The sequence below is a fragment of the Desmodus rotundus genome, chromosome 6 (assembly GCF_022682495.2).
Source record: "Desmodus rotundus isolate HL8 chromosome 6, HLdesRot8A.1, whole genome shotgun sequence".
NCBI classification, from domain to species: Eukaryota; Metazoa; Chordata; class Mammalia; order Chiroptera; family Phyllostomidae; genus Desmodus; species Desmodus rotundus.
In genome coordinates this window covers 13,880,379-13,892,710 of record NC_071392.1, presented here as the reverse complement: position 1 = coordinate 13,892,710, position 12,332 = coordinate 13,880,379, and the positions used below count along the sequence as shown (strand labels likewise).

Here is a 12,332-nt window from a genome sequence, read left to right as displayed (position 1 = left end):
CTAATAAATGGACCCACTGAAAATGAGATCAGTGAAAATAATATAGCCAAAACTGTAACAAAGAATACTGGAGGTCTTTTTTGTTTTAGTTGAGCAAAAGAAAACTTGAATAAATATAATCACTAATGTTATTTAAATCAGATGCTCCATAATGTGCCTGGGTTCTAAAAGTTACCTAATAATCCTCCAGCACACTAAGGAGAAAGCCCTTGGCAATCTTTCACTCAGTTAGAAGCAATGCTGATTTCATTTTATGTCTAGCCCTCATTTCAAGAGGACTCATGTGACTTCAATTCTAGTCTTAGATGTCGCTGAGAGAAATGTCTGAGAGACGCTGGCAGGGGAGTTGGCAACACAAAGATACATACACAGTTTAAGAGTTTTTTGAATAGCATTTGCCTAAGCGACAGCCTTGCAGGATTTAAAATATGACTCAGAATCCCAACTGTGATGCCAACGTTTTCATTTTTGGATTTTTTAGCTGAGAATATAGCTATAAAGTCAACCTATTCAGTCCACAAATCCTCTAAACTTCCTCCCAGAGAACAGAAAAGCACTTGGCATTTTTCCAGGTATCATTTTATTGGCATGTATAGTTATGCTGGTAACATTTTGGTAACTAAAGAAGAATTAATAACTGAAGTTCTAAATGATTCCCATGATTACAGTTTAAGTTGGCAAAATATCCTCAAGCACAGAAGAAACTTGCTTGTGGGAATGTGCATGAGTGGATTGTTCAGCTGCTTTTCACGACGGTACGCTGGCTTGTTGTTACACCTGCGCTCTCGGGCAAGTGGCAACGGCCAACAACAGAAGGACCACAGTTCTGAGAGGGAAAATGAGATCAGAGAAAATTCAGTAGCACGGGAAAAATATTTTATGCTTTATATTAGCTGTGCTTTGCTGTTCAGGACCTTAGCTTCTCATTATCCCAGCTCTTTCTCTCTTTTAAATCACCTTTACTGATGTACAATTTATATAAAATAGAATGCACCCCTTTTAAGTACACAGTTTGATAAGTTCGGACAAATGTGTATGCCTACGTAACCACCACCGCAAACAAAAGGTACAACAAGTTCCCCACCCCAAAAGTTACCTCCTGCCCTTCTGTAATCAAGTTCTGCAGTCACCTCTTTGATTTCTATCACTATTGATTAGTTTTGGTTGTTTTAGAACTTCAAGTAAGTAGAATCATATAGAATATGCTCTTTTTGTGTCTGCTTCTTTCCCCCAACATCATATTTTGGAGTTCCAGCCACATTGTTGCTAGTTTCAGCAGTCCCTTGCTTTTCATTGCTGAGTAGTATTCCATTGTATAAATATATCACAATCTACCTGTTCACCAGTAGGTGAACATATGAGCTACTTCCGGCTTTTAATTGTTATGATAAAGCTGTAATAAACATTTACATACAGGCCTTTCTCTTGGGTAAACGCATAAGAGCAGAACTGTTAGGCCATTGGGTAAGAGTGTTTGTTTAACATTAGAAACTGCCAAACTGCTCTCCGACAGGGCTGTGCCTTTTCATACTCCAACTAGCCATGCCTGGTAGCTCGGTTGCTCCACATCCTAGGCAACATTTGGCATTGATAGTCCTTTAAATTTTAGCCATGCTGGTGGGCGTAGGCGTACCCCATACAAGGTATAAAATCTGTTTCCTTAAATATTCAACCTTTTCCTCTTTCTATAAAACACAGGCAATATGGTAAAATGAAACATCACTGGGTTGGAGTATGGAGTCCTACATTTTTATCACCAAATTTGTCACTAAAATTTGATTAATGCTATAAAAACCATCTATCCTAACCTCATTTTTTCCCTGTCTCTAAAATGGTTAAGTTGGGCTAAATGAGATTTAAACTCCTTTTCTTAAAAAAAAAAACAAAACATAAATAAGGTTTATCAAAAGCAAAATATTCCTTTCAAATAGTTAAGCAATATTTTTACATAATGTCCCACAGTTTTCAAAGAAAATTTGCATAGACCCTATTTAATGTCAAGGGAATAATTCCCTCCAAAACACCACATATTAGAAAAAAAAGAACAAGAATCTGTCAAGAAAGGAGATTTCATGTAATGAAAGGCTCCCTCTTCTGCCTGGTGATTTGAAGTTGCTTTGCCAAATCAGTGAACCTTAATATTCCCTTCTGTAGTCATCTGAGCTTAATTCCAAATAGTACCTGTTTTTAAAAACCTTTCTGTTTCAAAAAGCATAAATCACCTTTGGTCATTTATGTGGTGCTCACTAAGCTTTAGATCGTATGGAGCAATTAACCACACCACTGGATTCCATTTGTCATTTTGCCTTATGCACATACAGTATTTCTTCACTATTGTAAGGCCTCATTTATCTAGCAATGTATGGAAGCTAAGCAAATTCCAAAAGTCAGTCCTTATCCTTTGGGTTCGGTAAGGCAAGATAAGAGTAGAAGCAAAGGCAAAGTGAATGATAAAGGCAGGAAAATATCATGCATTCTTCATGAGGAAACTTGAGTCAGAAGAAAGGCTAAATAGTAATCAAAGGTCAGGGAGAAATGCATGGCAAAACACTAAAGGAAATTAGTTTTCAGTTCCAAAGGGGAAAAAAATTGCAAATAAAACAACTGGTATTCAGGGGATATGAGAAAAACAACATAAAACTTTTGTGTCTTCAATTCCTGCTTAAACAAACAAATTATATATTGCCTATCCAAGACTCCGATTACACTTAACAAAGGTTTCCCATATCTTGTTCTAAAGATATCTCGGAATATGCCAGCAGAAACAGGATAAACCTTTTACTGCAGACAGCAAAAAAGACATGGACTTCGGTGGGAGGTCTATTGTGACATGAATGGAGGAAGTTGAGTCACAGCTTAAAAAAGATCTCATCATGTACTAAAATACATGCAGCATACTTCCAAGGGCCTTTACCTATTGAGGAAATGGAAAATAACCTACCTGGTGTCTATTCAGTTGGTCATTAACCTTTCCTGGGTCACTAAGCTCTTTAAAACTCTAATGGAAGTGATGGTGAGTCTTTCCAGAAAACTGATCAGATGGCTTTGCACAGTCCCAAGATGTCCAGATCCCTAAAAACCTTCCATTGAGCCTGTAAAGGTTTAGGAATTCTAGGTTTAGATGAAGGACCCCTGATTATATAAATTCATCGGTGAGATTTCTGCTGACAATCATTCAAATATGAGGTACACTCAAAAAGAGAAAGGCAAACCTTTCCTAATCCAAACCCCACATACACATGGTAGAATTTAAAGATTTTTTAAATTCCCCAAATTAGCTATTTTTCTCACAGGAAGCACATGTTTAGAAGGAGAAAATGAACATGGGAATGCTCTCAGATATCTGTTCCCAACCACTGCCTCTCAACATCAGGGTAAGCTGGGAAGTATGAACAGCCATTTGAGTAGGTGGTGTCAGTGCATTGAATTTCTAGAACCGGTCTACTCTTAAAAAACAAATGCATTATGAGGCACAGAGAGAGAGTAAATGGATCGCAAAAATGTATGTGAGCAGACTGACAAATTCAGAGCTACAGATGAAAAAGAAGGATAATTTGGGAATTCCGGGTTGTAAGGCAGTTGTCTGTCTGTGGTAGGTAGAATAACGGCCCCCAGTGTATCTACATCCAATACCTGGATCTGGTGAATTTACTCTCTGCTGGTATGATTAAATTAAAGCCCTGGAGATGGGGGGATTATCCAGAAAGACCCAGGTGGGGGCCAATGTAATCACAGAGTCCTTAAAAGAGAGGCAGGAAATCTTAGTAGAATGCAGTGTGATAAGATGTGATGATGGAAAAGGAGGCATGATGGGGGGTCGTGAGCCAAGGAATGCAGTGGCCTCTAAAAGGGAGAAAGAGCAAAGAATTAGATGGTTCACAAGAGCCTCCAGAAGGATGTTAGACCTATGACCTCCAACACTGTAAGGGAATAAATGCATATTGTTTTAAGCCCCTAATTTTGTGGCTTAAAACAATTTAGTTTGTTATAGCAGCAGGGGATAAGGAAATAAAAGTGAAATATGAAACAGCATATGGAAAAAGTAGTTTCTGATGAACAACAAACATTGCCATCAACAAGGCTCAGAGTAGTTCAAATGCAACCCTGCCCAGTAACATGTGGGGCAGTTCTGTGCTTTAGCGGGAAAGCATGGGACTATGAGTTAGAAAATCCGGGTTCTCATCCTCGCTCTTCATGTACAGCTATGAGGCAAGCTCAACCTCCGTGGGTCCCAGTGATTGATCTTTAAAATGAAACATTAGACAATATGAATTATAATGTCTCCCTAATAAAGGCTAGAGAAGTTTCTCTTTCTTCTTTTTTTATTTTATTTTATTGATTATGCTATTACAGTTGTCCCAATTTTCCTCCTTTGGCCCCTTGCACCCCTCACCCCCTCAGGCAGTCCCCACACCATTGTTCATGTCCATGGGTCATGTGCATAAGTTCTTTGGCTGCTCCATTTCCTATACTGCACTTTACATCCCCATGGCTATTCTATAAATACCTATTTGTACTTCTTAATCACCCCACCTCTTCACCCATTCCTCCAAACCCCCCTCCCACCTGGCAACCATCAAAACACTCTCTGTATCCATGATTCTGTCTCTGTATTGTCCATAGTTTTAAGCTTATTTTTCTTAAATAAGTCCCTTTAACATTTAATGTAATAATGGCTTGGTGATGATGAACTTCTTTAGTTTTTTCTTGTCTGGGAAGCTCTTTATCTGCTCTTTGATTCTAAACTATAGCTTTGCTAGGTAGAGCAATTTTGGCTGTAGGTCCCTGCTTTTCATGACTTTGAATATTTCTTGCCAATCCCGTCTAACCTGTAAAGTTTCTTTTGAGAAATCAGCTGACAGCCTTATGGGAACTCCCCTATAGAAAACTAACTGCTTTTCTCTTGCTGCTTTTCAGATTCTCTCTTTATCTTTAACCTTTGGTATTTTAATTATGATGTGTATTGGAGTGGACCTCTTTGCGTCCATCTTGTTTGGGACTCTCCACACTTCTTGGACTTGCACGTCTGTTTCCATCACCAAATTAGGAGAGCTTTCTTTCATTATTTTTTCAAATGGATTTCCAATTTCTTGCTCTTTCTCTTCTCCTTCTGGCACCCCTATGATGCAAATATTGGAAGGCTTGAAGTTGTCCCAAAGCCTGCTTACACTACCCTCATTTTTTTTGGATTCTTTTTTCTTCTTCTTGTTCTGATTGGTTGTTTTTTGCTTCCTTATGTTCCAAATCATTGATTTGATTCTTGGCTACATCTACTCCACTGTTGTTTCCCTGTAAATTGTTCTTTATTTCAATTATTGTAGCCTCCATTTCTGACTGGATATTTTTTATGCTGTTGAGGTCCTTACTAAGTTCCTTGAGCATCCTCATAAACAGTGTTTCAAACTCTGCATCTGACAGATTGCTTATCTCCATTTTGTTTAGTTATTTTTTCTGAAGTTTTGATCTGTTCTTTCATTTGGGCCATGATTCTTTGTCTCCTAATTGTGGCAGCCTCCCTGTGTTTGTTACTATGTATTAGGTATAGCTGCTATGACTTCCTGTCTTAGTAGCATGGCCTAATGTAGTAGGTGTCCTGTAGGGTCCAGTGGCACAGCCTCCCCATCACCCAAGCTGGGTACTCAAGGTGTGACCTTCATGTGGGCTGAGTACACCCTCCTCTTGTAGTTGAGCCTTGGTTACTGTTGGCAGATCAGTGGGAGGGATTTACCCAGGCCAGTCAGCTGCAAGGATTGGCTGTGACCACTTACCACCAACCTCCATCCTCCATGGAGGATCAGCTGTGCAGGGGCAGGGTGGTGGTGCTCCAATGTGTTCTGTAGCTGTCTACATGGTGTGTAGGCTCTGGGGTTTCCTGGGTGGTGCCGGCCAAGGTCAGCTCCTACCTGTGTTCTGCCCAGGGCCACCCTGCCTGAGCTATAAAGCAATCTGAGATGGCTGCTACTCATGCTGGGCTTGGAGGTTCTCAGGCAAAGCCAAGCTGTGAATCTAGTTTGGCTGCTGCTAGTGCTGGGCCTGGGGCTACTTAGCAAGAGATATGGGGGCTGGGGACTCACTGAGACCAGCTGTTGCTTGTTTGAGGGGATTTAGGTAGTTATAATGCATGAGCCAAGACCACCCATTCATATGGAAAAGTCATGGTTAACAGTTTTGGTGGCCTGTAAGTTGGGTGGGACAGAGTCTCAGGGGATCTCCAGAGCAGGGCAGTGTTAGCCAGGTTGATGGAGACTCGGATATGGCACCTGCCTGCCTGCTGGCTCTTTAGCTTTGCACTGGGATGTTTCAGAAAAGGGACAATGGCCTCTGCCTGCCTTTCTACCTGGGAGAAAGCTGTCCCCCAGCTCTTGCCTTCACGCCAGATACTTTATTTCCTCCCTGTATGCCACTGGTGCCTTTCAAGCTGCTACCCTGGTGCTGGAGCTCAGAGGGAGTGAATCTGAATAAGTCTCTGTGTGGATTCTTTAAGAGGAACTGCTTGGGGCTCCAGAAGTTTCTTCCACTGACTCAATCCCCACTAGTTTTTGCAGCCAGAACTTATACGGACTTCTCTTCCTGGCACTGGAACCCTGAGCTGGGGGACCTGAAGTGGGGCTGGGTCTCCTCCCTCCTAAGATATCCCTCCCAAATTTTTATCCACCACATGTGGATATGGGACCAGCCTGTTCTGTGTCAGCTAGAGGACTTTTTCTACTAACTACTTCTAACCAGTGGTCAACTTTCCCATTAATTAGTTCTTGCATGTCTTACTCACTCAGTCCTTACAGCACCCCATGCAGTTGGGCACACTGTCCTTATTTTAAACTTAACAGAGGTTATGTCATTGGCCATCATTACAGGGATTCAAATGTAGGCCTCACCACAGGCCACCTTCCTCTTCACAGCATTTCCTTTGCTTATTTAGCCAAACCTTGGTCAAGCCTCACACTATGCTCCTGTAGATCTGAGCTCTTCAAAAGGTTAGAACACAAGAGCAAGAGAACACCACCAACACGAACCAGGATTATGGGTATGCTAGACTCTAGCAGCTAGAGAAAATGAAAGAAAAAGGAAGGGGCCATGGTGGGGTGGAGGAGGGACCAAACTGCCCGATAGTCAAGCATTTGAAATACTACACATTCAAAAATGAACTTTCTGGGGTCACTTTTTAGAACAAAAGAAAATTTCAAGACACAGTGTGGCCTCAGTGGGCACATACCTTATCGTCCTATAGGTGGGATGCCCTGTTACAAACCAGTGAACCTTCTTTCCTTCGTATTCAAATTCCACTCGGGTCCTATGCTGCTGTAGCAACTCCAGCCTTCAAAGTTCACATAAGGAGGATAGAAAGGCTGCTGCCCAAAATAGTTTAATAAGGCCAGCAGTGATTCATGGAGTAATAACAGGCCAAGCAGGCAGACGCCCGCAGAACTGGGGCCCAGCTGCGAGGAGGTTCCATGGCTCAAGGTTAAAATGGAGAATGAAGAGGACATTTGTTACACGTGCTCAAGGAGGGAGACAGCATTAGTACCACCTGCAAACTCCCCAAAAGGGAGTCAAATGTGAGGCAATTCAGCTGCACAATTTATTAATGCTGCCCTAGAGTTCAAAAGCAAATGACCCGTGAAAGGAAAAAGCAACTACACAAACACAAGCCCTTTAGAATGTTTCCTCTCTCAATGAACTCTGATTTATACCCGAAACTTACTAATTGATTTCATGTGCACAACAGCATCTTAAGTTTATGAATAGATTAGAAGAAGCAAGACATGTAAAAGAAAACAATCACCCAGAAAACTATAAAAAGACACTGACAATCAGAGGCCAGTCTCAAAACCCAATCTAGACTAACCCCAATACACCACGCTAGGGTCATTGATATTTCTAATTATACTTCAGTTCCCAAGGAAAAGTGATAGTTGAGCAAAATTTTAAGTATGTTATGCAAAAGAAAGAAAATCTGCCTCTCCATAATTCATTTATCTTACACTGCAGTTCAGGCAAGCACTTGCATATACTCCCAGTTCTTACCCATAGTCCATGTTTACACAATTAGTTATGAACAGAGAAAAGTCAACAGATGAATAATTCACAAAGTTCACTATCAAAATCTGGAATTTCAGCCAAAGAGAGTGTCAACATACCTAAACAAAGATATATGTGAGTTATATACAGCATAAATCATAAGGGTAAGACAAAAAAAATACTAAGATTTCTTGGAATTACATTGCTTTAGTCTATAAATAGCTCCATGGATAAGACGCAAAAAAAAAAAAAAAAAGAAAGCCACGTTGCAAAGAAGGGAGAAATGGAATGTGATGCCGCTGAGCCGATAAGAGAAGGCGGACCGTACGTGTAATTGCTCTACAGTGGAAATCTGGATGGAAGTCAGTGTTCTCAGCTGGAGTCAAGGGGAAGCATTTGGAAGTTACAGAACATAAGGTCACCTGAGAGCATTTCTTTACATGTGCAAAAGTGGCCTCTCCCCACTTCAATGCAAGCCTCATTTGAACGGCCAGTATCAATGACCTCAACAACTTTTTATTCAAATATTACGCAGGTAAACATAACCTGCTCAAGGCTAATCTCGTTGATCAAGTGTAAGTCTCCTTTGCTGGACCTCCGAGAAACAATAATATTTTCATTATATTCTCCTCATGTAGCTGAGTTAGAAGCTTTCATGACAAATAACATTGTTTCTTCGACTAAGACAAAATTGTCAGTAATAGAATATAAGTGAAATGAAAACTATTGTTACAAACCAGCAACGACAGAAAATACTTTCGCCGACTATTAGAGTGTAAGGTACCTGCTGGGCCAAAGTAGAAAATAATCTTCATTTGACACCTGTTTAGGTCAGATTCGTCCCATCACTTAGATGTGATGTCAGTTTGCATTTCCACAGGTTAGGCGTCAGCAAGACAAGGCACACCTGTATTTGGCATCATTTGGAAAAAACATAGCTCAATATTTAAAAAATAAATATTAAAAAAAAACAGGCTCAATTCTTCTCTGAGCAAGATTTCACAAAGTCCTTCCCAGACTCCCTCTCTACTTCTCCAAAGTCTTCAAAGTTTGACAATTGAGAAAGAGGAATCCTTCTTCTCTCATCGGTAAATACAAGGTGTCAGTTATATGCCCGCTCCCTTGCAAGAGTCATAGGAATTTCTTACACTGCTGGGACTGGATTGGGGTGCACTGATCACACAGTCTGCTCCCTATGGAAGACCAGTCTGCAGTGATACCTACAAGTGCCATTGTTTTCCCCAGTCCTCCCCTGACCTTCAAAATCACCCCGGAATCAAAGCACCAAATCCATAACCAGAAATTTACCATCTCAAGTCTTATCTCCACAGTCTCTATATTTGCTTTTGTGGAATATTTTAATAATGTAATCAGAACACACTTTTCTAAGAACTCTGTTAAACTACACAAGATCAGGGTTAACACTATACTGTATATCTATGCATATCTACAAGGAGACTTATCTAATATTAGAGCCATGCTAAGAAACAGACTCAATTCTGAGAGCAGTCAGGACGGAGAATTGAATAAAATGGCCCCAAGAAGAAATGTGGCTGGAAATGGAATAAAATGGAAATGTGGCTCCAAGAAGAGCTCTCCCATTCCCTGATGCTGACTGTCTCCCCTGGGACATGACGAAACAGGGATGGACTGTTGAAAAGATCACAGCCCAGAGTAAATGTTATAAACAGGCGTCACTTCGGGTGGTCGATTCGGAATCTTTCTGAACACTCATCACTGTGCTCCAGGGAAATCAGTAGTCAGTTTACCTTTTGTTTCAGGTTAAACACAAACTGGAAGTGACAATGACAGTTAAGAATCCTTTATTCCATCAGTCATCCCAGCAGGGACAAGAAACTATAAAGAGTCAATAATCTCCTTTAATATGCAAAGAAAACCAAGGAAGACATTTAACATTTGTCAATCAGAAATCAAGAATAATTTAAGAAAATAATTTTATTGGGGAGAAACCAAAGATGAAAAAGTGATCTTGATTTTGAGGGATGGCTGAAGTCTTTGTATTCTATTCTGGTTACAAACAAGGCTATAACTTATTATGAAACTTTAAGCAAGAGCTTCTATTTTCTTATTTGCATTAACCTTGTTGGCTTGATTACCGAGACGACAGTGGCGATGCTAACAAGAAGAAACTCCAGGTGTCAAAAATGGCATGACGCCATTCAAAACTGAAAAATCTCAATAAACCTGACCCCCCTTCCTCAAAAGAGAAGGAATGCCAAGAGCTCTTCCAGGGGCTCTATTTCATCCAAACGTTTATACCACAAAATAGTATTTGTAATCTCACTTGGCAAGGTACAAACTCCTGAGGCCCTTCTCACTCTCTTTAATACCGACACTTTAAATTAATGAACAACCTACATTGTTGTCAAAAATATTTCACACCCTGGCCGGGGGGCTCAGTTAGTTAGAGTATCCTCCTGTACACCAACAGACTGCAGGTTCGATCCCCCCATCAGGGCACATACCGAGGTTGTGAGTTCAATCCCCAGGCACAGCATCTGCAGAGGAGGCAACTGATCGATGTTTCTCTCTCACATTAATGTTTCTCTCTCTCTCTAAAATCAATGAACATATCCTTGGGGGAGGAGTAAAAATATATGTGTATATATATTTTATAAACCATAAAACATGAAGCAATAATTCTGGCACAATGAGTCAATGCCTGTTTTTTACCCTGACAAATTCCATGGTTAGCTTTTTTCTTGTATTTGAGCAAGCAACATTCTTAAGCCCAAACAGCCACACCGGGTATCTGATAAACTCCACCTAAGGCATGGTTTGCTAATAGAAAGACAAGAGAAAATCCTCTTTCATTCAAACCAACACCTTGTCTCTTCCACATGACAATCCCTCCCTCCTTCAAGCAACTCTTCTCTTTTCCAGGCTGAATATCAACAATTCCTTCTCCCACAGGATGGTCTCCAGCCCCTTCTCCATCCTAGTCACTCCCCCAAGGACAGAATGCATCGTGAGCACCTGCTCTGATCACCCAACTCAGTGTCCTGTATCTGTCCATTCAGCAAAGGCTTAGTGAGCACTGTGTATTTTTCTAGGAACTGGGGATACATTGGTTTCAACGCCGCTGTTCTCTTAAGCTTAGCATCTCATCTAGCACCTAGAAAAATGCCCCACACAAAGTAAGTGTTCACTAAATATGTTTTAAAACTGCTCTCATAAAATGTAGCACCTGAGTTTGAATACAGTGATCCCAAATGTGGTTTAACCTTGAACGAGGCACACTCAGATATGGTGAAAAGCTTACTGGCAGCAAAGGATAAGAAAACAACTAGAAGCACACAACTCACTGGCATATCTGGAGAACATAATAACGACATGAATCACAATGTGAGATATAAGCTGTTCATTGTTCATAGGAGGTTCAAATTATGTCTACACTTTGTTCAAAAATGCAGTTAATACATTTTAGAGAGATGCAAGACAGTTGATTTAAAATATGTTATTTCTTGGTCCTTGTTCCTACCGCTCTGTAACACGTTACATTAGTAACTTTAAACAACTATTTTATTTGGCTCATAATTAGAGGGAGGGGTCAAGAACTTAGGAAAGGCGTGGCCGGGCAGTTCTGGCTCAGGGCCCCTCATGGGCCTGCCACGGAGAGACCCTGATCCCACAGCTGGAATCATCTGAAGAGAGGCTGGTAGTTGAGGCTGGTAGTCCATGCTGGCTGGTGGCTGGGTGCTTAGCTGGGGCTGCTGACTAAGCTTCTCCAGCACGGAAACCTCAGAGTAGTCATATTTGTATGTGGCAGTTGGCTTCCCCAGAACTCGTATTCCAAGAGAAGCAGACAGAAGTTGCATGGCCTTTTATGACCTAGTGTTAGAAGTCACATAGGGCCCTTTCTGCCATATTCTATTGGTTGAAGCAGTCACAAGATGACTCATATTCAAAAGAAGGGTATATAGACATCACTTACCAATGTATGGGAATCTCTGGCCATTTTTTAAAAGCTGCCACAGTTCTTAAAGGGGCAAGTTTCAATTACTTAAAAAATGTGGTTAAGTAATATACTGTCTGCTAGATACGAGTCATTATGAGGAAATATTATCATTATTTTGTTTACTCCAAATATCTCCTTTTGTTAAATAAGCTTAGCTAATTGATTAGCTTAATAAGAAGGTCATAGAACAGCTTTTGGACTTCTGAACTCTGAAGTAACAAAAGGCCACACAAGCACAGCAGTCCTGCCTGTTTCCAAAGGCCAGGCTCCAGGTCCACCTTGCCCTCTCCGGGCGGCACTGAGCTCTCCCTCCCCTGCTCTGCTCACTTCCCTT

General features: G+C 40.9%; 1 protein-coding gene across 8 annotated transcripts in view; it reads right to left on the bottom strand.

Moving 5' to 3' along the window:
* Nucleotides 1-12,332, bottom strand: part of OSBPL3 (oxysterol binding protein like 3) — a 154,653-nt gene that overhangs the window by 110,647 nt on the left and 31,674 nt on the right. The window contains exon 3 of one of the 8 annotated variants that reach the window (XM_045197312.2): nt 8,804-8,926. The exons of the other annotated variants lie outside the window; for them this stretch is intronic. The gene's annotated coding sequence lies outside the window, so the exon portion shown is untranslated. The remainder of the gene's footprint in view (nt 1-8,803; nt 8,927-12,332) is intronic. 8 annotated transcript variants of the gene reach the window in all.